Source organism: Macaca nemestrina, chromosome 20, assembly GCF_043159975.1.
Source record: "Macaca nemestrina isolate mMacNem1 chromosome 20, mMacNem.hap1, whole genome shotgun sequence".
Lineage (NCBI taxonomy): Eukaryota > Metazoa > Chordata > Mammalia > Primates > Cercopithecidae > Macaca > Macaca nemestrina.
This window is the reverse complement of record NC_092144.1, coordinates 12,698,435-12,725,926: the sequence shown is the minus strand read 5'-3', so window position 1 is coordinate 12,725,926 and position 27,492 is coordinate 12,698,435. Positions and strand designations below refer to the sequence as shown.

General features: G+C 47.0%; 1 protein-coding gene across 11 annotated transcripts in view; it reads left to right on the top strand.

The window, feature by feature from the left end:
• The window catches only part of LOC105499905 (calcium voltage-gated channel subunit alpha1 A), a 433,831-nt gene that overhangs the window by 209,770 nt on the left and 196,569 nt on the right, over window positions 1-27,492 (top strand). Inside the window, exon 1 of one of the 11 annotated variants that reach the window (XM_071087273.1) lies at window positions 11,156-11,244. The exons of the other annotated variants lie outside the window; for them this stretch is intronic. The gene's annotated coding sequence lies outside the window, so the exon portion shown is untranslated. Of the gene's footprint in view, window positions 1-11,155; window positions 11,245-27,492 lie in introns of those variants that run through there. 11 annotated transcript variants of the gene reach the window in all.

Sequence of the window (27,492 nt, the reverse complement as noted above, 5' to 3'; positions counted from 1 at the left end):
GACTAGGTTTCAACATATGAATTTGAGAAAGATACAGACATTCAGACCATGGCAGTGCTCTTCCACCAGGTTTTTTTTTTTTTAATCCCACTGTATTATAATTGAGGTTTAAATAATCTGCTTTCCTTCCCTTAGATTGTAAGCTCCATGAGAGCAGGGCCCTACCCATCCAATCATTGTCCTATCCCTAGTGACTACAACTTCCTGGGTACATAATTAATATTTATTATATTATGTAGCAAAGATATGCTGCCATACTAAGAGACCCAAAAGGCCATGGGATTAAAACCTTAAAGAAAAAATAATAATTTCTCTTCTATAATAGCTACAAGGTTAGCCATGCAGGTTGGCAGGGAAGCTCACTTCCACAAAGTCACTCAGGGATTCAGGCTCCTGCTGCCCTCTTCTTCTACCACCAAATGATCTTCAGCATCATTTGCACAATGAAAACTTAACTGGTCTTGAATAGGCAGAAGAGGGGTGTCTCTTCCAATTTCTTAAGTCTCAGACCCAAAAGTGGCAGCTGTCACTTCCACTGACATATCATTGAAGGAAACTTAATCATGTGATCATACCAAACTGCTAGGGATGCTGGGAAATGTAGTTTTCTTGGGAAGTCCAGGACGTGGCTAAATTTCCATTCCTGTAGAAGATGGTGGGGGATGGAGAAGTGGTGGACATCCAGTGGTTGCTACCATATTTATTGAATCAAATTGTCAGACAGGACCTATCTGATAAGGGGTTCTTTTCCAGAATTAATTGAATGATTAAATCAGGGGCAAAGGTGTGTCACCTTATCTTTCTCTGCCTATATTGGCTTTCTAGGGCTGCTATAAGAGAGTACCATGAACTTGGTGGCTTAAAACAGCAGAAATTTATTTTCTCGCAGTTCTGGAGGCTAGAAGCCTAAAATCAAGGTGTCAGCAAAGCCACCTGGACAGCTGCTCTAGGGAAGAATTCTTCCTTGCCTCTTCTGGTAGCTCCTGGCAACCCTTGGTATTCTTTGTCTGGCATCCACTTCAATCTCTGCCTCCATCTTCGTTTGCCTTTTTTCTCTGTGTGTCTATGTCTTTTCTTCTTCTTAGAAGGATACCAGTCATTGAATTTAGGGCTTACTCTAAATCCGGGATGATCTCACCTCAAGAGCCTTAATTAATTACATCTGCAAAGAGCTTATTTCAAAACAAGATTGCATTCTGAGGTTTCAGTAGACACGAATTTGGGGGAGACAGTATTCAACTCAATTCACTGCTTTATTTAAGAAAAGAGACTATGAAGTGAGCCTTCTTCTGCTTGAGAGAGAGAGAGCCTTTCTGTGCAACAGGTCAATGAATGGGTACGGCTGTATTCCACATAACTTTATAAAAATAGATGGCCAGCCTATGGGGTTTGCTGACCCCTGCCCAAAAATCCCAAAGTCAACAGCAGTCTTTTTTTTTTCTATTTTTTAATTTATTTTTATTTTTATGTTGAGACAGAATCCCGCTCTGTTGCCCAGGCTGGAGTGCAGTGGTCGCAGCTCACTGCAACCTCTACCTTCCAGATACAAGCGATTCTCCTGTCTCAGCCTCCTGAGTGGCTGGGACTACAGGTGTTCGCCACCATGCCCAGCTAATTTTTGTATTTTTAGTAGAGACAGGGTTTCACCATGTTGGCCAGGCTGGTCTCGAACTGCTGACCTCAAGTGATCCACCCGCCTCGGCCTCCCAAAGTGCTGGGATTACAGGCAGGAGCCACCGTGCCCAGCTAGGATTCTCTTCATTTTAACAACATTCTTACTTGTCCCACATCCACTCCACCCTGGGTCTAGTTAGATAAAAGAATCTACAGATCTTGTTTAGCTGACATTGTCCTGGGGGATATTTTTTAATCTTTTGAGACAAAGTCTCACTCTGTTGCCCAGGCTGGAGTGCAGTGGCCTGATAACAGCTCACTGCAGCCGCGACCTCCTGGGCTCAAGCGATCCTCCCACCTCAGCCTCCAGAGTAGCTGGTACCACAGATGAATGCTACCACACCCGGCTAATTTATAAATTTCTTGTAGAGGTGTGGTCTCCCTATGTTACCAAAGGCTGGTCTCAAACCCCTGGGCTCAAAAGAGCCTCCCACCTTGACCTCCCAAAGTGCTGGGATTACAGGTATGAGCCACTGTTTCCAGCCCTGGGAATATAGTCTAAGAACTGAGTCATTACGCGATTTTGTCATTGTGTGGACATCATGTAGTGAACTTACACAAACCTAGATGGTATAAACTACTGCACACCTCAGTTATGGGGTATACCCCATTGCTCCTAAGCTGCAAACCGCGCAGCAGGTTACTGTCCTGAATACTGTAGGCAGTTGTAACACAATGGTAAGTATTTGTGTATCTAAACATATCTAGGCCGGGCGCGGTGGCTCATGCCTGTAATTTCAGATCACCTGAGGTCAGGAGTTCGAGACCAGCCTGGCCAACATGGCAAAACTCCATCTTTCCTAAAAAATGCCAAAATTAGCCAGGTGTGGTGGCAGGCACCTGTAATCCCAGCTATTCGGGAGGCTGAGGCAGGAGAATCACTGGAACCTGGAGGCGGAGGTTGCAGTGAGCTGAGATCATGCCACTGCACTCCAGCCTGGGTGACAGAACGAGACTCCATCTCAAAATAAATAAATAAATAAATAAATAAATAAATAAATAACATATCTAAACAAAAAAGGTACAATAAAAATACAGTATTATAACCATATGAGACCACCATTGTATAGGCAGTCCGTTGTTAAGCAAAACATCATTATGTAGTGTATGACTGTACCATAAACTGCACGGCTTCAAACAAGGGAAATGTATTCTCTCACTGTTTTGGAGGACATAGGTCTGAAATCAGGGTGTCACCAGGGTCCCTCGAAAGGCTCCAGCGGAGGATCCTTCCGTTGGGTTTGGAGTTGCTTCACTCCAGTCTCTGCCTCTGTGGTCACAGGGCCTTCTCCTCTTCCCTCTCCAAGTTCCCTCTTCCCCTCTGTCATAAGGATACATATGACTGCATTTAGGCCCCACTCAGAAAATCCAGGAATAAAACTCTTGCCCTCGTATTCTTTTTTTTTCTTTTTAAGATGGAGTCTCGCTCGTTACCCAGGCTGGAGTGCAGTGGCGTGATCTCCGCTCACTGCAAGCTCCACCTCCCGGGTTCACACCATTCTCTTGCCTCAGCCTCCTGAGTAGCCCGGACTACAGGCGCCTGCCACCACACCCAGCTAATTTTTTGTATTTTTAGTAGAAACGGGGTTTCACCGTGTTAGCCAGGATGGTCTCGATCTCCTGATCTTGTGATCCGCCCGTCTCAGCCTCCCAAAGTGCTGGGATTACAGGCGTGAGCCACCATGCCCGGTCTGCCCTCATGTTCTTAGCTAAATCATACCTGCAAATCATACCTGCATACCTTATTTTTTCTAAATAATGTAACATTCCAGGGATTAGGACTTCAACATAACTTCTGGAGGGTTCACTGTTCAGCCCACTACACCCAGAATGCACTTTGGAATTCAGGTTCTGACATCTGGGACTGCCTCCCACATACACGCACCACTACCTTGTCCTGAATACCTGAAGGGTCCTGCCCCCTCCTCCACTCCCCCAAATATTTGCAGTGGACCTGAGACAGCTGACTTCATGGAAGCTTCATTCCACTGTTCTGAGGACTTTTCATACATTAACAAATGTCTTCTCTCTACGGGGAAATCCACAGAGAAATCAAGACAGAGCAGGGTTAAATAACTCATCTGAGGAGGAACAGTAAGTGGCAGAGCCAGGATTCAAACCAACATGGTTTTGCACGGTTTTGACATCATTTGCAACACAAATATTGTCACAGATACCTTTTTGAGCATCTACTGTGCTAAAACTGCCAGGAAGGAAAAGAACATGGGGCCGGGAGAGCTCATGACAGGGGACAGGGCTGGCCATGGGGGTCTGCACCTTGGTGGAAGATGCTATGGTTCTCTTTTTCTTTTTCTTTTTCCTGAGACTCTGTCAGTGTCTGACTCAGCCACTCAGAGTCTCACTCTGTCACCCGGGCTGGAGTACAGTGATGAATGGCTCACAGCAACCTCCGCCTCCCGGGTTCAAGCGATTCTCCTGCCTCAGCCTCCCAAATATCTGGGTTTATAGGCACACGCCACCACAGCTAGTTTTTGTATTTTTAGTAGAGACGGGGTTTCACCCTGTAGGCCAGGCTGGTCTCGAACTCCTGACCTCGTGATCCGCCTGCCTCAGTCTCCCAAAGTGCTGGGATTACAGGCGTGAGCCACCACACCCGGCAACTATGGTTCTCTTTCAACTCCTTGTGCTGAAATTATTGCAGAAGCCCAGGCCAGTTCATCCCCAGGAAGTGAGGCATTTACATGCAGAGCTGTACAGGAGCAGAGAATCCATGACTGGTTGGATGGAGGCTGCCTCACTGCCTACAGAGTGGGCTCTGGGTGGATTGTTCTATTTGGGGAGCCAGCCCACCCACCAGTCTCAGCCCTTGGCGACTCTGTCCTGCTGTCACAGCAGCTGGACATTGAGAAACCGAGACATGACAGCCTTCCCTCCCTGTTCCTGCCCAGCGGAGTGGAAACCCCTCCGGACCCGCATTCCAAGCGTGCACCGCGGCACAGAGCTGCATGGTTAACGCAGTGCTTCTCCTTCAGCCCTCCGGATGCGAGCTGACAGATTGGCAGCTGGCTGACTTCCAAGGTCCAGTGAGTTCTTGGCAGTCGCTTTCTGACCTGGACAAGTGGCTGCCACCTCCTGGAACATCAGGCTGCCCCCTTGGGGAGAGGGTGATGGTCTCTTTGGAAAGACTGTGAGCTTTGAGGTGGTCATCAAAAGCCATTCTTGGAAACTTTCTTTGAGCTGTGCTGTGCAATTTGGTCACCAGAATATCCGTATGTGGATATTAAATTGGTCTTGGGTTTTGTTTTGTTTGGATTGTGGCAAAATATACACAATAATCCTCCTGCCTCAGCCTTCCAAGTAGCTGGGATTACAGGCATGCACACCACACCCGACTAATTTTTGGATTTTTAAATTTGTTTGTTTTTGTTTCTTGAGATGGAGTGTGGCACTGTTGCCTGGGCTGGAGTGCAGTGGCGCCATCTCGGCTCACTGCAACCTCCGCGTCCCGGATTCAAGCAATTCTCTTGCCTCTGCCTCCTCAGTAGCTGGGATTACAGGCGCCCCCACCACGCCCAGCTGATTTTTTTATTTTTAGTAGAGACGGGGTTTTACCATGTTGGCCAGGCTTGTCTCGAACCCGTCTGCCTTGGCCTCCCAAAGTGCTGGGATTACAGGTGTGAGCCACCACGCCTGGCCAATTTTTGTATTTTTAGTAGCGACAGAGTTTCACCATGTTGGCCAGGCTGCTCTCAAACTCCTGATCTCAGGAGATCCACCACCTCAGCCTCCCAACGTGCTGGGATTACAGGCATGAGCCACCGCACACAGTCTAAATGCTGTGGCTCACATCTGTAATCCCAACACATTGGGAAGCTGAGGCCAGAGGATTGCTTGAGCCCAGGAGTTTGAGACCAGCCTGGGCAACATAGGGAGACCCCAACTCTATAAAAAATAAAAATAAATTAGCCAGGCGTGGTGGTGCCGGCCAGTGGTCCCAGCTACTCGGGAGGCTGAGGCAGGAGGATCACTTGAGCCCAAGAGGTCAAGGCTGCAGTGAGCTGTGATTGTGCTACTGCACTCCAGCCTGGGTGACAGAGCAAGACCCAGTTTCAAAAAAATTAAATTAAGCGAAATTTAAAATTCTGTTTCTCACTCACACAGGCTGCACTTCAAGTGCTTAATCATCCCTTGTGGGTGGTGGCTATCATTTTGGACAGCACGGGTAGAGAATATTTTTATCAGTGTAGGAAGCTTCATCAGAGAAGACCGCTCAGAGGCCTGTGGGGACCAGCACAGTGCGGTAGAAAGACACAGCTCAGCTGGTGAGAGATTGGTCTTCTGATCCCAGATCTGTCCCTCACTTGCTGGGTGACCTTGGACAGCTCCCTTGGTCCCTCTGGAATTTTCTCATCATTGTAAAATCAGGAAATTGGCCTCAATGAATTCTGAGGCCCTGTTTTTGTGTTGTTTTGTTTTGTTTTGTTTTGTTTTTTGAGACAGAGTCTCGCTCTGTCACCCAGGCTGGAGTGCAGTGGCGTGATCTTGGCTCACTGCAACCTCCGCCTCCCAGGTTCAAGCGATTCTCCGCCTCAGCCTCTCCAGTAGCTGGGACTACAGGCGTGCACCACCATGCCTGGCTAAGTTTTGTGTTTTTAGTAGAGACGGGGTTTTGCCATGTTGGCCAGCCTGGTCCCAAACTCCCAACCTTGAGTGATCCTCCCGCCTCGGCCTCCCAAAGTGCTGGGATTACAGGCCTGAGCCATTACGCCTGGCCCCATCTGCTTCTAAGTGTTATGACCCACTCAGCTCTGAAGACAAGGGAGGAGCATCCTCTCAGTCCAGCTCTAACATGCAGGAGCCTCTCACCCTATCCCCCAGGTCATAAAGGCAGGCGCGTTGCGAAGAGCACAGAATGGGCTGAGAGAAATATGCAGGGATTGCGTCTGTCTCCCTTCCTTCCACACGTTTCCTTGTCGGCACCACATGCCTCTATTCCGCGCCACACACACACCCGCCTTCTCTCTGTCTCAGAGGAAGGCAGGATCTTCCATCCCCCAAATCCTGCCCTGATTCCTACTCTGAAGCCTCTGCCCTGACTCTCTTAAGCTCCCTGGGAATGCAACCCATCTCCTATGCCCTCCTCATCGCAGTAGTTCCCACATTCCCCAAAATCGCTTTGGGAAAAGTCCCCCAGTGAGTAACCAGCTGTCCTACATGGGCATCTCAGAACTTCTCTTTTGTCGTTGTTGTTGTTTGTTTTGCTTTTGTTTTGAGACAGGATCTCTCTTTTGCTCCCAGGCTCTAGTGCGGTGGTGTGATCTCAGCTCACTGTACCCTGGACCTCCCAGGCTCAGGCGATCCCCCGACCTCAGCCTCTGGAGTAGCTGGGACTACAGGTACACGCCACCACACCCTGCTACATTTTTTTTAGGACTTTTGGTAGAAATGGGGTTTCGCCGTGTTGCCCAGGCTGGTCTCTAACTCCTGGGCTCGAGCGATCCGCCCACTTTGGTCTCTCAAAGTGCTGGGACTACAGACATGAGCCACCGCACGCAGCAGAGCTTCTGTTTCTTGAGTGTGTTCTCAGCCATGCTGAGACATTTTCTCTTCTCAGCCTGATGATGCTTTTGGCTTGTGTTTCTTTGTTTTTAATTACGACTTCCCAGTCGCTGTCATGGGATCATGAGGGTCTTCTGTCCATCTAGATGATACCTTTTTTGTGCTACATATCTCTGACAGTCCCTGGTTTTTAAACCCTTATGGCTTTCAAAATACCATCCAAACGCCTTAATGTGACATATTGTCCTTCACTGCTATCTGCCTGCTTTTTTTTTTTTTTTTTTTTGAGACAGAGTCTTGCTCTGTTGCCCAGGCTGGAGTGCAGTGGCGCAATCACAGCTGACTACAGCCTCGACTTCTTGGGTTCAAGCAATCCTCCTGCCTCAGCTTCCCTAGTAGCTGGGAACACAGGCATGCACCATCATGCTTGGCTAATTTATTTTTATTTATTTTTACAGAGAAGGGGTCTCCCTTTGTTGCCCAGGCTGGTCTCAAACTCCTGGACTGAAAGCTCATTGCAGTTTCAACTTTTTCCCTGGCTCAAGGATCCTCTCACCTCAGCCTCCTAAGTACCTGGCACTATAGATGTGCACCACCACACCTGGCTAATTTTTATATTTTTTATAGAGATGGGGTCCCACTATGTTGCCCAGGCTTCTACCTGCTTTTATCTCACCTTCCACTCTTCCATCCTTCCTTTCTTTCCTTTTATTTCCCTTCCCTTCCTTTGCCTTCCTTTTCTTTCTTTCTTTCTTTCAAGACGGAGTCTCGCTGTGTCACCCAGGCTGGAGTACAATGGCAAAATCTCAGCTCATTGCAACCTCTGCCTCCTGGGTTCAAGCAATTCTCCTGCCTCAGCTTCCTGAGCAGCTGAAATTACAGGTGGCTGCCACCACGTCCGGCTAATTTTGGTTTTGTTTTTTTTTTTCAGTAGAGACAGGGTTTCACCATGTTGGCCAGGCTGGTCTGGAACTCCTGACCTCCGGTGATCCTCCCACCTCAGCCTCCCACAGTGTTGGGATTATAGGCATGAGCCACCACGCCTAGCTTTTTTTTTTTTTTTTTTTTTTTTAAAAGACAGGACCTTGCTCTGTCACTCAGGCAGGAGTGCAGTAGCACCATAATTCCTTACTGCCGCCTTGACCTCCTGGGCTCAAGGGATCCTCTTGCCTTGACCTCCCTAGTAGCTGGGATTACAGGCATGCACCACTACGCTGGCTAATTTTTAAAACTTTTTGTAGAGATGGAGTCTTGCTAGGTTGCCCAGGCCGGTCTCAAGCTTCTAGGCTCAAGCAGTCCTCTTGCCTGTGCCTCCCAAAGCACTGGGATTACAGGCAAGAGCCCCCACACCTGGTCCTAACCCACTTTCTGAACTTGCAACCTCGCCATTTTCTCCTGACTAATATTTAAGTCACATCATGACGTGTCCCACTTCAGAAATGCCTAGCAAATCAGTGGACCCTTTCTACCAAACAAACGTTATTTTTTAAATATTTATTTTAGAGTAATTTAGACTTTTAGAAAGGTTGTAGCTGGGCACAGTGGCTCACGCCTATAATCCCAGCACTTTGGGAGGCTGAGGCAGGTGGATCACCTGAGGTCAGGCGTTCGAGACCAGCCTGGGCAACATAGCGAAACCTTGTCTCTACTAAAAATACAAAATTAGGGCACGGTGGCTCAAGCCTGTAATCCCAGCACTTTGGGAGGCCGAGACGGGCGGATCACGAGGTCAGGAGATCGAGACCATCCTGGCTAACACAGTGAAACCCCGTCTCTACTAAAAATACAAAAACTTAGCTGGGCGAGGTGGCAGGCGCCTGTAGTCCCAGCTACTCGGGAGGCTGAGGCAGGAGAATGACGTGAACCCGGGAGGCGGAGCTTGCAGTGAGCTGAGATCCGGCCACTGCACTCCAGCCTGGGTGACAGAGCGAGACTCCGTCTCAAAAAAAAAAAAAAAAAAAAAAAAAAAAAAAAAAAATTAGCCAGGTATGGTGGCACGCATGTGTAGCCCCAGCTACTCGGGAGGCTGAGGCAGGAGAATTGCTTGAACCCAGGAGGCGAAGGTTGCAGTGAGCTGAGTTTGTGCCACTGCACTCCAGCCTGGGTGACAGAGTGAGATTCCATCTCAAAACGAAAAAAAAAAAAAGAAAAGAAAAGAAAGGTTGTAATGATAGTACAAAGAGTTCCCATATACCCTTCACCCAGTTTTTCCTGTGGTTTGTAACTTATATTATCACCATATACTTGTCAATGCTAAGGAATTGCTGGGTGCAGAGTGGCACATGGCTGCAGTCCCAGATACTCAGGAGACCGAGGCAAGAGGATATCGCTTGAGCCCAGGAATTCAAGTCTAGCCTGGGCAACACAGTGAGACCCCTTTTCTGCAAAAGAAATAAAACAAATAAAACATTTAAAAAAGAATGCACTGGAGGCAACGTGGAAACAAAGACCTCATTTGGGAGTCTGCAATGTTCTGAGCAAGCAGTGATGGAGGCCTCAAGTCAGGGCTGTGGTCATGGAGGTGGGGAGGGGTGGTTAGTTTCACTATCTGTGTTGACTTAATTTTAGATTTGCAGACTCAATTGAGTATGAACTTTAAGAGAAAGAGAGTGGCCAGGCACGGTGGGTCACACTTGTAATCCCAGCACTTTAGGAGGCTCGGGGGGAGGGCCACTTGAGCCTAGGAGTTCGACACCAGCCTGGGCAACATAGTGAGACCCTTGTCTCTACTAAAACAATGTTTTAAATTAGCCAGGCATGGTGATGTGTGCCTGTAATCCCAGCTACTTGGGACAGTGAAGCAGGAGGATCACTTGAGCCCAGAAAGTTGAGGCTGTAGTGTGCTGTGGTTGCGCCATTGCCCTCCAGCCTGGGAGACAAAGTGAGACCCTGTCTCAAAAAGAGAGAGAGAGAAGTCAAGGAGGACCCCATATTTTTTGACATGGTGTATTAGTCTCTTCTCACACTGCTAATAAAGACATACCTGAGACTGGGTAATTTATAAAGGAAAGAGGTAGAGAGTAAATAAAGGAAAGAGGTAGAGAGTAAATAATAGTGGTGGAGGCTTGTGGAAATTCTCTTCTAATGTTTTTCTATTTTTATGGTTTATCAAGGACAATTTATGTTTTTACGGTTTACCACAAACAAGTTCTAATTTATTCAATAATTATTTGTGGGTAGGCCGGGTGCAGTGGCGCATGCCTGTAATCCTAGCACTTTGGGAAGCCAAGGTGGGAGGATCGCTTGAAGTCCTGATTCACTTCTGAGCTTGAATCAGGAGTTCAAGATCAGCCCGAGCAACATGCAAAACACTGTCTCTACACAAAGTACAAAACTAGCCAGGCATGGTGGCATGCACATAGTCCCAGCTATTCGGGAGGCCAAAGCAGGAGGATCATTTGTGCCTCAAAGGTGGAGGCTGTAGTGAGCCAAGATGGAGCCACTGCACTCCAGCCTGGGTGATAGAATGAGACCCTGCCTCAAAAAAAAAAGTCTTATTCTTATGCTTATTATTTGAGGAGACATTTACTTTGTACCAGGTGCTATGCTAGATGCTGGAGATACAGACATCAACAATGACAAGGCTAAGTGCCTGCTGTGTTTGTATTTTGAGTTTAATAAAAGACATCACACAGACACACAACACACACACACACAGGATTGTTAAAGGATCAACCATTTCACATGTGAAGATCAGGAATGATATTCATCTCCCGCCTTACCATGTCTCCTACCATGACCTCATCTTCCTCTTGCCGCATTTTAAATCTTTATACCTCGACTCCCAGAACTCTCTTCGCCTCACACCCTATCACAATGTCATCCCTACCCCGTGGCCAGTACTCCATCATTTGGGAAAGCAAAGTTCCAAAGAGTCAAGATTGTATCAATGGACCTGTCTCTATGGCAACAGTCATGAATGAGCCAAGCAAGGTAACCCTGGAGATGGCGTGAATGAGAAAGTGGCCTGTTGCCACGGAGACGTGCTGAATGGGAAGGCCCCCACGAGCCGGGCTACGTCATGAAGCTGAAACAGTCAGCATGAAGTCGGTATGTCTATTTTCAACTCGGAATTACAAAAATACATTTTAATAGAGCTCATGACCCATCTCTTTCCTCGTGCCTGCCTCCCACCCCACTCTTCAGCCTTCATCCTACAACACAATCGAGCCTCACCAGGAATCCTTCGAACCCCTCAAGGACACCTTGGGGACTGTTCCTTCAGTACACAGTCCTGTCCCTGGGCTGAAATGGTATTCCTTACTGTCTCCCCTTTGGCACCAACAGTATTCTTAAAAGCCATGAGCTTATGAGAAGAACATTAACTATGTTCTTTGGGGGCAGGAGCAGTTGCTCACCTGTGGACCAGCTCAGCTTGCACCTGTGAGAATGATCGCAATGAGTAGACCAGTTCTCCATCAAAGAATGGCCATAGCACCCCACACACAGTGGTATAATCTGATCATGCTGGTGTGTTGAACATATAACGTTAGTGCCACATGGAAGGAATTTGTAAAAGGACTTAGTGCCTAGAAAGATACCTTTGAAGATCTTGGTATCTCTGAAATGTACCCAGGTTCCTTACATCCTGCTCAAAGTATCCCTACATTTATTTCTTCATTTATTAGTTCTTTTGTTTCATCATATATATATTTTTGAAACAGGGTCTCACTCTGTTGCCCAGGCTAGAGTGCAGTGGTGCGATCGTGGCTCACTGCAGCTTCAACCTCCCCATCTCAAGCAATCCTCCCACCTCAGCTTCCTGAGTAGCTGGGACCACAGGCACAAGCCACCACGCCAGGCTAATTCTTGTAATTTTTGTAGAGACAGAGTTTCGCCATGTTGCCCAGTGTGTTAGTTTGTTCTCACATTGCTATAAAGAACTATCTGAGACTGGGTAGTTTATAAATAAAAGAGGTTTAATTGACTCACAGCTCCACAGGCTGTGCGGAAGGCATGGCTGGGGAGGCCTCAGGAAACTTGCAGTCATGGCAGAAAATGAAGGGGAAACAAGCACATCTTCACATGGTGGCAGGAGAGAAAGAGTGAAGGGGAAAGTGTTACCAAACCAGGTCTCGTGAGAACTCACTGGCTGTCATGAGAACAGCAAGGGGGAAATCCGCCCCCATGATCCAATCACCTCCCACCAGGTCCCTCCCCCAACACTGGGGATTACAATTCAACATGAGATCTGGGTGGGGACAAAAAGCCAAACCATATCATCCAAGCTGGTCTCTAACTCCTGAGCTCAAGCAATCTGCCGGCCTTGGCATCCCAAAGTGCTAGGATTACAGACGTGAACCATAGTTATTAAGCATTGTTACAGCGAAGAGAAGCGTCATTACAGCATAACAATTGGAAGTCTCCATTGACGGAAGTCTCCGTCAACAAGAACTGTTGGATAAACTATGGTACACCCATCCCCTGGTGTGTTGTGAAGACATTACAGAAGGAAGAAGCAGATCTCTGGGTGTCAATAAGAGCCAGTACTTACAGAGTGTCTACTGCATACAAGGTACTGTTAAAAAATGAGTATTATCTCGTTTAATTCTTGTAACAAGCCTGTGAGGTGGATTCTTTCATATCCCCATTTTACAGAAAAGGAAATAGGAATCTCTATATGCAAGATATGTTATCAGGTGACAAAAGCAATTTTTGAATGATGCCACCATTTTCTTGTAAGAGCAAGTCTGGAAGATTCCATAAGAAATTAATAATTGTGTTTGCCTTTGTAGCGGCACCCTGAAAGATTTGGAGGTAGGTGTGGAAAGGAAACTTACTTTCCTGTGTTTTTCTGAATTTTGTACTGTCTACGCATTTTGTCTTCCACAAAACCAAACAGAAAATGGCCACTTGGTGCATTTTGTGTGCCAGGCATTCTTCTAGTCGAGAGAAGCACAGGAGAGCAAAATACTTTACTGACAAGAAAAATGAGGCATGGAGAAGTTAAGTGACTTGCCTAGGTGGCACAGCTGGGATTCCACATCATAGGGTTTATACAGGAAACAGGTAAACAGAGCTGTGAGCGTGCATGGGTATGTGTGTACACATGCTTACACGTGTGCATGCATGTGTGTGCGTGCGTGTGTGCGCATGCGTGTGTGTGCGTGCGTGTGTTGTTTGCGTGTGTGTGAATGTGCTTGTGTGTTGGGAGAGGGAAATGGCAAGAGAAAAACCTACAGAAGGTCAGCAGGAACCAACCCATGTTTTGAGGGGTTTGGACTTTATCCTAAAGGCACAAGGGAGCCACGGAAGGATTTAGACAAGGAGTGGTTGTGCTCAGATTTTTATTTAGAAGGATGACTCTGGCTGAAGGATGGTGGCCTAGAATACAGGCATATGTGAAGGACTCCTCCTGCCCTAGTAGGAGGATGCCCGCTCACCCTCTCTGCCCAGCACAGTATCAAAGGGCAGATTGGGTACAGAGGATTCTCACCAAGCTGTGTAGAACCCACTCCAATGCTGGAGAGTGGACATTGAGTGCACCAGCCTCTCCTACTGCTCAAACCCTGAATTGAAGCTGTTCCACTAATATTAGGGATCAGATTCCCTTCTTTTTGTATGTATATGTACATTTTACATATATATGTACATTTTACATATATATATATATATTTTTTTTTTTTTTTTTTGAGACAGAGTCTCACTCTGTCACCCAGGCTGAAGTGCAATGTCGCAATCTTGGCTCACTGCAACCTCCACCTCCCAGGTTCAAGCAACTCTTGTGTGTCAGCCTCCCGAGTAGCTGGCATTACAGGCACCCACCACCATGTCTGGCTAATTTCTGTATTTTTAGTAGAGATAGGGTCTATGTTGGCCAGGCTGGTCTTGAACTCCTGAGCTCAAGCAATCAGCCTGCCTCAGCCTCCCAAAGTGCTAGGATTACAGGCGTGAGCCATCATGCCCAGCCTTCTTCTTCTTCTTCTTCTTCTTCTTCTTATTATTATTATTATTATTATTATTATCATCATCATTATTATTTATAGAGAGATGGGATTTCACTGTGTTGCCCAGGCAATTCTAAAACTTCTGGCCTCAAGCGATCCTCCCTCCTCAGCCTCCCAGAATGCTGGGATTGCAGGCATGAGCCATTGCATCTGTCCAGATTTCCTTCTCCATAAAGCTGGGGAAGTCCATCCAGGCAATATCAAAGTCCCATTGGTGCTGATGTGGGTGCTGAGACCACATGAATGGATGCATTCTGACTCTGCCACCTCTCAGCTATGTGACCCTGGGCCAGTCAGCAAGTCCCTCTATAGCTCAGTTTCCTCATCTGTAAAATGGCACCAACAGTAGCCAACCCCAGCAAATACTGTGAAATACGCAGAACATCATTCGAATGGTGAGGATGATGAAGGTGCTATGTTCCCAGAACACCTGGGCTTGAACCAGCTCCCCTTGTTGCAAGCTGTGTGACTTGGGGCTCATGCCCAAACCTTTCTGGGCCTCATTTGTTTCATCTGTTCAGTGGGGATAATAGCACTCTTACTTCATAGAGTTATGGAGGATTTATTAAAATAATTGACATACAGCCCTTAGAACAGTACCTGACTCCTTGTAAGTGCTCACGCCTGTAATCCCAGCACTTTGCGAGGCCAAGGCGGGCAGATCACTTGAGGCCAGGAGTTTGAGACCAGCCTGGCCAACATGGTGAAACCCCATCTACTAAAAACACAAAAATCAACCAGTTGTGGTGGCAGGTGCCTGTAATCCCAGCTACTCAGGAGGCTGAGGCAGGAGAATCGCTTGAACCCGGGAGGCAGAAGTTGCGGTGAGCCGAGATCACACCACTGCACTCCAGCATGGGCGACAGAGTGAGACTCCGTCTCAAGTAATAGTATTAGTAATAATAATAATATCATTTTTAGCATCATTCTTACTAACGGTCTCTCACTCCTTGCCCTGCAGTTTTGCCTGTTTTCTTGGAATAACACTCTTCCACACCTTTCCCCTCAGGGATAGTCACGTTTAGCATCGTGACCCATCCCTGGGGATGAGTTAGCTCATTTCTGGAAAGCACTTTGGAACTACAGGTGCATTGCAGGCTGGAGACATCACGGGACTTGTACCATATTTAAGCAACGCCAGATTCTTCTGCCTGGCACGGGGAGGACACAGAGGATACGGCCCTGGTGTCTTTTCTCTCTGCCTACCTCAGCTTTGCTCTGAACCATTTTCTGTCCTGTTCAGGGCAGCCTGGGCCATTTGCCACTTTCAGCTTTCTCGGGCGAGGACGTCCTCCCTATGGCACACCTCTTAACACACACCTGGTGCTGTTGTTGAAAAGGCAACAATTGACTCCAGCGCCAGCACTGAGAGGCTTGACCTTAAAATTAGCAGGTGCCACTGGAAGATCGCTGTTAGCTCTTTTGACTGGAACACACCGTTCCCCAGGTGGCATGCGGCTGAATACAGTGCAGGGATTGGCTCTGCTCTCAGGTGGCCTGCTCCCCGCTCCTGAGCTCCAGGTGGAAGCTGTGATCATTATTTCTTTAACAGACACATATATAGCAGCATTAACTATAAGCCTTATTACTGTGTGTGTCTGTGTGTGTGTATATATATATGTGCACATTTGTATGTGCACATATGTGCATACGTGTGCCTATGAACCTGTTCTGAGCACTTTACAAATATCAATGTATTTTATCCTCCCAACAACCCATTTTACAGATAAGACTGAGGCACAGAGAGGTTAAGTTACCGCCCCAAGATCACACAGCTGGAGAGTGGCGAGGCCAAGATTTGAACATATGTACCTTTGTACCATATGTACCAACTTTTTTATTTTCTTTTTGGGATACATTCTTGCTCTGTCATGCAGGCTGGAGTGCAGTGGCATGATCACGGCGCACTACAACCTCAGCCTCCAGGTTCAAGCTATCCTCCCGCCTCAGCCTCCCAAGTAACTAGGACCACAGGTCCACACCACCATGCCCAGCTAATTTTTACTTTTTTTTTTTTTTTTTTTTTGCAGAGATGGGGTTTCCCCATGTTACCCAGGCTGGTCTAGAACTCCTAGGTTCAAGCAATTCCCCCACCTCAGCCTCCCAACATGCTGGGATTACAGGCGTGAGCCACTGCACCCAGGTCCTCCATCCTTACAAAGGTCGCCAAGCACAATCTTGTGAGCCTGGCCTTATCCACACCCATACACAACATGGTGTGTATTTTTCAAACAAAAACTGAACAAACACCTCTCGTTTGGGTTCCCCTCACACTTGTTCCAGGTTTATTGACTCTCTGTTGTGGGCCTAGACAAAGCAACGTCTGGAGGTCCTAGACCCAGGGACCAGACAGACTGGGTTCAAATCCTGGCTCCTCCACTTCTGTCCGAGTGCTCTCTCTGAACCTGTCTTTCTTTATCTATAAAAGGGAGATAATTTTGTAAAACTCATCACTTGGTCAAACTGCTTTGAGCATGCAGATGAGTTCATATGTATAAACCTCTTAGAATGTCCCAGGCAAAAAACAAGCACTTCATTCAGATCAACATTTATTTAGCATCTACTGTGTACCCATGACTATTCGAGGTGATGAGGAGACCCTCTGGTTCTTATGAGGCAGTGAGGTGGGGGAGGTTGGGAACCTAAACATTGACGATGGTGTGTTAGCAGGTGGGAAAAACAATAAAGTTGGGTAAAGGGAGTTTGGGAGTGCTGTGTTCAAGTCCTGGTCCTGTCACTTTCTGGGGTGCAAGATACAGCACTGAATAGGGTGGTCAAAACAGGCCTTATTGGGAAAGTGATATTTGAGCAGATGATCTAGATGTCAGCACATGTTGCTACTGTTTGAAGGCACTAGTATGAGTTTGAGTTTCATTTACAAGTCTATCTATCTATCTATCTATATATGAAATTTGGTCCATTTATTTATGCTGATAAATTAATTGATGTTGAAATTATAATTGAATGTTTTATTAATAAACGGATACCCACATACTCTTTTTCCAGGAATTGTTAGGTTTGGGGGTTTTCTTTAGATTTTGATTATTTTTTATTTGCTTAATTTTTTCTTTTTTTTAATTTTATTTTTCCACAAGTTATTGGCGTACAGGTGGTATTTGGTTGCATGCATAAGTTCTTCAGTGGAGATTTGTGAGAACCTGGTGCACCCATCACCTGGGCAGTATACACTGCACCATATTTGTTGTCTGTTATCCCATGCTCCCCTCCTACTCTTCCCCCCAAGTCTCTAAAGTCCATTGTACCATTATTTTACTCACCCACATTCTTTGGCCTGAGATGCTGAGTGGTCATGACTCCCAGATCCCTTCTTGTTTCTCTATCAAAGATCTTTACCAAGATCCTGGCCTAGGGAACTCATCCCTTTCCCCATCCCCAGTGGGAGAAGGGGCTTCCTCCCCAGCTTATTTGCCAACTCATAGGAAAGGTATGAAGGAGAGGATTGTAGTCGTCTTGAAGCTGGTCAGATGTTGAAGAAATGGTAGTATTTGCTGATCAAGAGAGACAAAGCAATGCTGGAAGAAGAGGCTGTGTTAGTTAACACCAGCTGCAATAACCAATAAAACAAAAAATCTCTGACTAAGAGTATATAAGAGTGAGAAATCAACTTCTAAAGTACAACTGGTGGCCGGATGTGGTGGCTCATGCCTGTAATTCTAGCACTTTGGGAGGCTGTGGTGGGAGGTTCGCTTGAGCCCAGTAGTTCAACACCAACCTGGGCAACATAATGAGACACTATCTCTACTAAAAATAGAAAATAATAAAGTACGACTGGTGAGGGCTGCAATGAGGTGGAGTGGTGGGTGTCTCAAATATGGTTTGATTCCATGCTGTCACTCAGGGATCCAGGCTGTTGGAAGCTCTCCCTGCTTAAACATGTGGCTTCCAAGGTTGTTCTAAGAGCCTACATTGAGACAGCAATTGGGAGAAAGGGAAAGTGGAGTGGGAGGTACTTATGAGGGTTCCTGGAAGTAGTGAACAGAACTTCTGCCTGCATTCTATTGGGTGGAATTTAGTCATGTGGCCCAGGCTAGCTGCATGGGAGGCTGGGAAATGTAGTCTCTGATTAGGCTGCCATTTCCCAGTCCCACTTGTGAATCTTTAGTGGGAAGCTCACCATGTTTGCACCAGGGATTCAGTCTACCTCCCACTCATGCCTCAACTATGTATCAGGCACTGTCCTAAGTACTTTACATATCAGTGTCCCTAACACAAACAACTTTACTCAGTGGGTGCTTTATTAGTCACATTTATTAGTGAGAAAATGGAAACCCAGAGCTGTTAAATATCTTGTCCAAGGTCACAGAGCTAGGAAGTGGCAGAGTTGGAATTTGAATCCAGGAAATCTGCCTGCAGAGCCCCACGCTTAGTATAAATTCATTGTAGTTTAGAAAGAGGCAGAAGGGCCCTAGAAGTTGATGTAATCCATTTTTTGGTCACTAAGGAACTGACTAAATTGACTACTTGTAAAAGTGAGTCCTGGACGGGCACAGTGGCTCAGGTCTGTAATTCCAGGACTTTGGGAGGCTGAGGCGGGCAGATCACCTGAGGTCAGGAGTTCAAGACCAGCCTAGCCAACATGGCAAAACCCCGTCTCTACAAAAACACAAAAATTAGCAGGGTGTGGCGGTGGGCACCTGTAATTCCAGCTACTCAGGAGGCTGAGGCAGGCGAATTGCTTGAACCTGGGAGGTGGAGGTTGCAGTGAGCCAAGATCACACCACTGCACTCCAACTTGAATAATAGAGCGAGACTCTGCTTCAGGACCAACATGGCCCCCTGGGTTCTAGGTCAGAGTTTCTCTGCCACAGCACTGATGGCTTTGGGGGCTGCATTATTCTTGGCTCCAAAATGGGAGCTGTCCTGCGCACTGCCTCAACTCACTTGATGCCAGTAGCGCCCGCGCCCCAGTTGTGAGAACCAAAAATGTCTCCACACATTGCCAAATGTCCCCTGGGAGGTGAAATCACCCCTGGTTGAAAGTCACTGTTCTAGATTGTTAAATATTATCTTACACTATAGCACAAGTCCAAGGCAAACTGACTTAGAAATTACCAACCTTGCAAAAAATAGAAGATTTCATAAAGTCAGTGAGCATGATGGTGGCAAGCTGCTGAAATCACACCCCCAGACACTAACAGATGGGATCTGGACAGTATTCATCTAGTTAAAAATTGACAAGGACGGCAACACCGCAGGCTCTTCAAAAGAGAATCATCTGAATAACAAGGGGTCAAGACAGGGGTAACTGGTGAAAGCCCCTGCTCATAATTTGAAAGTATAAATAGGCATCTTGAAAATTCATCCTGCAGAGGTCAAAAGTCAAATGTGCAGTGTTGTGCGTGACCAGTCAATTTGGGAGGGGAAATTGCATGCACACACGAGAGCTTGCACACACACACACACACACACAAACACACCTGTTCAAGTGTGTGTGTGCCAGTGCTCAGTGAGGACCATTTCCCCAACCTGTCTGTTCATCTTGCTTTGGGGTGACCCTATGGGTGAGGCAGAAATTCTTGGATCATACTTTTCTAATGAATATTGTAATTGCTAACTTCTGATGGGTGCTGACTTTTTCATCTTTGCAACACTGTGCATAGATTTTTTTTCACTCTCCCCATTTTACAGGTGAGAAAACTGAGGCTCAGAAAGATCGATTAGCTCTCCACGAAGCCAGGATTCAGGCTCAGCCTGGCTCCAGGAATCATGTTTTGAGTTACGTAGCTTCCCTGATTCTGAGGGACCCCCCACTTCTGAAATCTTCTAATCTCACTCCCCATGGCCCTTTCCTATTGACCGGAGGCACCCCAGCTCTTCACTCGTCCATTATCTTATGAAACATGACCATGATGTGTGAATTCAAAGGAGAGACTGAGCTTTGTGGGGAAAACGAAGCGGAAAAAGAAAGGTGGAGATTGGTGGTTGTTTTTGGCATGGTGAGGAGCCTGTTATTGCTTGAAGAAAGCAAGAAAGGAGATTGCTGGGGCTTGGATCCATCTCTGGGTGCCTGTGGGTCTGTCTGTAAAAATGAGAAATGGTCGTGCTCATTAGAGGATTATGACCGTTAGGCCCTGGGATAGCAATTTCGGGACTTTTTTCTGCTAAGACAAAGAATAATATGGTTCAGGTTCATTTTGCTCCTGCTTTCCCAAGCCCTGCATCTCCTCTGAGCTTTTTTTTTTTTCCTTCTTCTTCTTCTTCTTCTCATTTTTGGATCTGGACTTCTGCTGACTCATCTCTCTGAGCAAGGAAGGAGGGAGGAAGTCAGAATTGCTCATTGACCGTTTTCTTTCTTTAGTGACTCAGCTGTGATTCACATTTTAATTAATGGAGGAGAAAAAACCTGATCAGTCCTAAGGCATCTGCCCAATCACGCATAACTCCAGGCTGGTGATAATAATACCTGAGAAAAGTGGGGTGTCCTGAATTAAACTGTGGCTCATTTCCCACATTAGTCTTGAGGACTCCACTAAGCCCTCTAAGTTCCAGGTCTCCAGTGGGTCTCCCTGAACCAGAGCAGCTAGTCCAAGCCCCAAACAGCATTTCTGCAGAGTTAGTCTGAGGTCAGGACAAGAAACAGAGGCTCAAGCCCTCCTGGGATCGCAGGAGGATCATGGGAATGTAATATCGTTTCCTGAGTTGGTCTTTGGCTATAATCCCAGGCTCAAGCCTGGCCTCCCTCCCCTCGGGGCCTGAAATTTGTCAGAGCCGATTGCAGGGGCAGCTTCTGTGCTTTTTGTTTGCCCAGAGAATGAGAAAAGTCCACATCATCATGACCACTACTTCCTGAGCACTTACTATGCATCAGGTGGCGTGCTCAGCACTTTTCATGAATGATCACATTGAATCCTCACTCCGTCCACAAAAAGAAAGAGCTTTTATATAATTCTCCATCCTCCCTATGAGGAAACCGAGGCTTGGCAATTGCCCAATGTAGACAATTAGTAAAGAATCGGGCAGGATATAAACTCAACCCTTTCCCACCTGTGAGCCAGAGCTTGCATCCACTATACTTCTCTGCCTTCCAGTCAGCTGCAAAGAAAAATTGGAAGCTGATAATTCATTCAACAAACACTTATTGAGCCTTTCCATCTGCTCAGCCCTGTTCTAGGCACCAGAGATCCAACGGTGAACCAGAGACCAATCCATGGTCTCATGAAACTGACATTTTAGCTGCCCAAGTGTATTAGTTACTGTGTATAAGTTCCTATTAAGTGTATTAGATATGCTTGCAGCTGTAACAAAGAATCCCAACATGCATAAGGGCTCAAAACAATAAAAATTTAGTTCTTGCACAGATAAAGTTCAAAAGGTGTACTCTTTTCTTTTTTCTCTTTTGCGACGGAGTTTTGCTCTTGTCCTCAAGGCTGGAGTGCGATGGCGCAGTCTCGGCTAACTGCAACCTCCAACTCCTGGGTTCAAGCGATTCTCCTGCCTCAACCTCCCTAGTAGCTGGGATTACAGGTGCCCGCCACCACATCTGGCTAAGTTTTTGTATTTTTTAGTAGAGATGGGGTTTCACCATGTTGGTCAGGCTGGTCTTAAACTCCTGACCTCAGGTGACCCACCTGTCTCGGCCTCCCAAAATGCTGAGATTACAGGCGTGAGCCACCATGCCTGGCCAAAAGGTGTATTCTTAAATAGCAGGCACCTCTCCTCTAAGCAGTAAGTCGGGGACCCAGGCTTGTTCCATATAGTGGCTCCTCATCTTCAACCCATGTCTCCATGCTTCTTGATATCAAGCCACAGAAGGGAAAAGAGCATGAGGAGGGCACAGGAGAAATGTTTCTGGGACAGAACCAGAAGTAATCCATATGACTTCCATCTACCTCCCACTGGCTAGAGCTTACATGGTGGCACCCACTTGCATCCAGGAGGGGAGACAGACATCAGTCCCTGCGTGGGTCCTTACTGAGAATCAAGCTCCACATTTTGATCTATGTCACCTCCTTGCAAGCCCTACCTTAGGACAGTTTTAAGGGACACTCCTGTGTTCTTCCACCCACCTCCTCTGTTTCTTGGGCTTCCTGCTCTCAGCATTTGCCTTTGCCTTACAATGGGGTGAAGCAAGAATCTGAAAGAATGTCCCTCCCTACAATTTGAAGTCTTATTTGAAAAAAAGCAGTAGAGCATCCCTGCCCCTTGAGGTGGGAAAGCCTAGAATCAAATCCTGCTTCTCTACACTTTGACCTCAGAAACTGGGGGGACTTCAAGGTCTTCAGATGGGCAGCTTTCATGGACCATTCATTCCTCCCACCTCGTACCAATCAGGGTCCTAACAGGAAAAAGAATAACTTGTAGATGGTTCACATGAAGACCATGTCATGAAGAGACGCCTTAAAGAGATGGGAGCAGGTGAGAGAAATAGATAACGGCTGTTTGAGGTCCTCAGAGAGAAGCCATCGTGAGCCCTACATTCCTGGAACCCAGTGGAGGCAGAGCTGTGCAGAAGGGACTACTGTCAGAACCAGAGAGGGAACAGGGAAGCAATATTCCAACCTCTTTCCCTCCCCTCATCTTCTGCCAGCGCTTCCCCTCAGCCAAACCCAACCGGAAACCGGAACAAAGCATTGTGGGAGTTGTAGTCTTCAAGGGTCCGCCTCGAGGGCACAGAGCCCGCTGGAGCATTGACCTAGAGGGCACACAGGGAATAACTAGTTTGCACCAGCATGTGACGGACTGCACGCCCTCGATTATGTAATCCACTCTGTAATTCAACTGCAGAGCTGCATGGTACAGCAGGATAGCCACTAGCCACACGAGGCTATTTAAATATAAATGTACATTCATTAAAATTTAACCAAATGAAAATTTTAGGCGCTCAGCTCCATTTCAAATGCTCATTAGCCACACGTGGCTCTTGGCTACCATATTGGACAGATCAGAATAGAACATTTCCATCTTCCCAGAAAGTTCTAGGGGCCAGCGCAACTGTGGTGTAACCTGAGCCCATGCAGGTTACGGACTGGAGGAGAGAGAAAACAGCCCAAGAGGCAGTTTTGAAGGGAGACAGAGAGCTGTGGATCAGTAGAGAGGAGACTCTCTAGGTAAAGGAGCAGTTGAGAAGCAAGAAAGTTGAGTGAGCTGCTTTGCTGGGATGGAGGCTTCCCTCACCGGGAAGAGCAGAGTCAGAAAGCTTCAGTGGCTGCTTCGGAGAACTTCATTTTGGGGTATTGTTTTCTGAGCCCCAACAGTTTGCTCATCAGTGAAGTGGGTATAGGCGCCCACCTCCCACAGTGACGACGCTGTGAATAGGGCTTTGGAAGAGTAGAACTATGAAATATTTGTTGTTGCCATGTGGGGAAATGGTCACTAAAGCCAAAATCGTTCAAGAGAAGAAGCGGGAAGAGTTCCTTTCTTTCCTGCAAGTATCCCCTTAAGCTGAGTCTTCAGGATCCCCCGACAACATTTTCTTCATCGCTAATCAACACGTCATTAAATTCACCCCAACCCTGCTTCAAACCTTCACCTGGTCCTTGGGATCTTGCCAGCTTTTTCTGGTGAAGTTAGTAGGCAACCTTATGGCGGGATCATCATCCCATGTTTTGTTTTGTTTTGTTTTTACGCTCTGACTTTGAGAAATCCTTGTCCTTTTACTTTTCCAAACCTGAAAGCATTGCAGGGAAGTTACAAGTAAGCAGGACATGGGCTTAAGACCCAGCTCAACCATGTGCTAGCTGTGTGAACTCAAAGCAGTGACTCCACCTCTCTGACCTGGAAAGTAGAGGGAATGATAGGACCCACCACACCTGTAGGGTCATTGTGGGGATTGAATAAAATAATGCGTAAGACTTGGCCCACAGCAAGCACTCAATAAGTGTTAGCTACTTCCTAAATATATTTTAAACCTTTTATTGAATATAGCATACATACAGAAAAGCACACGTATCATACAAGTAGAGCTTGAGTGATTTTCAAAAACTGAGCCCGGTCATGTAACCAGCGCCAGGTTCTAGAAACAGAACATAGCTGAGTGAGGCTGAGGCAGGAGAATCACTTGAACCCGTGAAGCAGAGGTTGCAGTGAGCAGAGATCATGCCACCGCACTCCAGCATGAGCGGGAGAGAGAGAGAGGAAAAGAGAGAAAAGGAAGGAAAGAAAAGAGGAAGACAGAAAGAGAGAGAGAAAGATAAAGAGAAAACAAAGAGAAGGAAAGAAAGAAAAGAGGAAGACAGAAAGAGAGAGAGAGATAAACAAGGAAAAAAGAAAGCAAGAAAGAGGAAGGAAAAGAGGGAGAGAGGAGGAGGAAGAAGAAGAAAGAGGAGGAGAAGAGAGAGGGAAGAGGGAGGGGGGAACAACTACAACTTCAAGGAAGGAAGGAAGGAAAGGGAGGGAGGGAGGAAGGAAGGAAGGAAGGAAAGGGAGGGAGGAAGGAAGGAAGGAAACAGCTGCAGCTTCAAGAAAGAGAGAGAGGGAGGGAGAAGGAAGGAGGGAAGGAAGGAAGGAAGGACGGACAGAAAAAAAAACAGAAGAGCACCAACCTTTAGAAACCCCCTTGTGCCTCTGCAGTCACCAGTAACCTCATCCTGACTTCAAACAGTGTAGATTAGTTTTGCTTGGTTTTGAACTTTAAGCACATGGGGTCATACAGCATGCATGCATTGGCTTCTTTCCCTTGACGTTTTATGTGTGAGATTCATCCGTGCTGTTGCTGTTCATTCGTTCTCATCGCTGTGTGTGCTGAACCGCGTGTTCATTCTTTCTACTAATGGTGGGCATTTGGGTACTTTCTACTTTGGGGCTATTCCAGAGAAAGCTACTTTGAACACACTCAGATATGTCTGTGGGTTCCACTCTTCACATTTCTATGGGAGATATTCCTAGGACTGGAACATCTGATTCGGAGGGAGGAATTGGTTTAGCTTTGGTAGGAACTGCCTAACAATTGGCCAGGCACAGCGGCTCACTCCTGTAATCCCAGCACTTTGGGAGGCTGAGGCGGGCAAATCACTTGAGCTCAGGAGTTCTAGACCAGCCTGGCCAATGTGGTGAAACCCCTGGCCAATATGGCAAAACCCCGTCTCCACAAAAAAGTACAAAAATTAGCCGAGCGTGGTGGCGCATGCCTGTAATATCAGCTACTCAACAAGCAGAGGCAGGAGAATCCCTTGAACCTGGGAGGTAGAGGTTGCAGTGAGCAGAGATTGCACCACTGTACTCCAACCTGGGCAGCAGAATACATGAGACTCCACAAGAAGGAAGGAAGGAAGGAAGGGAGGGAGGAGGAAGGGGGGAGGAGGGGGGGAGGGTGGGAGGAAGGAAGGAAGGGAGGGAGGGAGGGAGGGAGGGAGGAGGAAGGGGGGGAGGAGTGGGGGAGGGTGGGAGGAAGGAAGGAAGGGAGGGAGGGAGGGAGAAGGGGGGAGGAGGGGGGAGGGGAGGAGGAAGGAAGGAAGGAAGGAAGCAAGGAAGGAAGGAAGGAAAAAGAAACTGCCTAACAATGTTCCCAAGTGGTTGGACCAGTTTAAACTCCCACCACCTGTGAATGAGAGTTTGTTTTTATTTTGCTCCTGGAGTGCCTCTCCTATAGCAGATTCCCACCAAATGTCTGGGAATTCAAATGCAAATGCTTGTTCATTTCCTCAAGAGCTTTCACTCCATCAGTTGGATTCATCCATTGGCTCTCCCATCTCCACCGACACTATGTTCTCGCCTCTATTTGGAAGACATCCTGCCTCCACCCGCCCAAATCACATTATCTTCTCCTTCCAGCCTCTCAAGGAGAGGTTTCTCTTTCACCACCTCCTCTATCCCTGGTGATTGGCAAGGTCATGCAGCAGTACCCTTCAAAACACTCATGACTGAATCCACTGGGCTTCACTACTTCCCATTCTTTCTCTTTCTTTTTTTTTTTTTCTTTTTTTGAGTGGAGTTTCACTCTTGTTGACCAGGCTGGAGTGCAGTGGCACAAACACAGCTCACTGTAGCCTCAACCTCCTGAGCTCAAGGGATCTTCCTGCCTCAGCCTCCTGAGTAGCTGGGACCACAGACATGCACCACTGTGCCCAGCTGATGTTTTTTTTTCTTTTTTTTTTTGGAGACATGGTCTCACCCTGTCAACCAAGTACAGTGGCATGATCACAGCTCACTGCAGCCTTGACCTCCCGGGCTCATGTGATTCTCCCACCTCAGCCTCCTGAGTAGCTGGAGCTACAGGCGCAAGCCACCATATCTGGCTAATTTTTGTACTTCTTATAGAGACCAGGTTTCACCATGTTACCCAGGCTGGTCTTGAACTCCTGGGCTCAAGCAGTCCTCCTGCCTCAGCCTCCCAAAGTGCTCAGATTACAGGTGTGAGCCACCAAGCCTGGCCATGGCTAATTTCTTTATTTTTTGTAAAGACAGGGTCTCACTTTATTGCCTAGGCTGGTCTTGAACTCCTGAACTCAAGCGTTTCTCCTGCCTCAGCCGCCCAAAGTGCTAGGACTACAGATGTGAGCCACTGCACCCGGCAGCTTCCCCTTCTTGACTTCTCCAGAGCACACATCCCTCTCGAACTCCTGTCTCTTCTAGAATCACTTACCTCACCACCTTCTGGGGGTTTTGCCTCTGTTCCTACTCCTCTTTATTTAAGAAAATACTGCACTTTAAGAGGCTTCAGAAACCACCCAAAATAGAAACTTGTCCTTTTGTTCAATCCTTTACTTTAAAAGACAAATAAAATGAAGAATTGCTCTCCGTGCAGAAGGTTAAGGAGCTTGAGAGAACCTTCTGTGAGTGGGGAGAACTTTACATTAAAGGAAAAAAAAATGCTGGAGAATAGCTGTGAACCCAGGAAGGGAGAAGGACTTCCTCCACTGAACTTTTAAAGCACAAACTCTTAAGGCAAAAAGGACTCAATTACACGAAAACTAAGATATTTGTTCAAATAAAGATGCAGTCGGGGTCAGGTGCGATGGTTCATGCCTGTAATCCCAGCACTTTGGGAGGCCAAGGCAGGTGGATCACGAGGTCTGGAGATCGAGACCATCTTGGTCAACGTGGTGAAACCCCATCTCTACTAAAATACAAAAAATTAGCCGGGCATGATGGTGCGTACCTGTAGTCCCAGCTACTTGGGAGGCTGAGGCAGGGGAATCGCTTGAATCCGGGAGGCGGAGTCTGCAGTGAGCTGAGATCGCGCCACTGCACTCCAGTCTGGGGACAGAGCGAGACTCCATCTCAATAAATAAATAAATAAATAAATACGCAATTGGGGGTGGTTCGGGGACCAAACCTTACGTCCAGGTGCTGGTTGTCCCATTTCCTGTGAATCCTTGGCTGAGTTATCAACCTCTCTGGGCCTCAGTTTCCTCATCAATAAAATGGAGAAAATAGTATCTACCTATGGAAT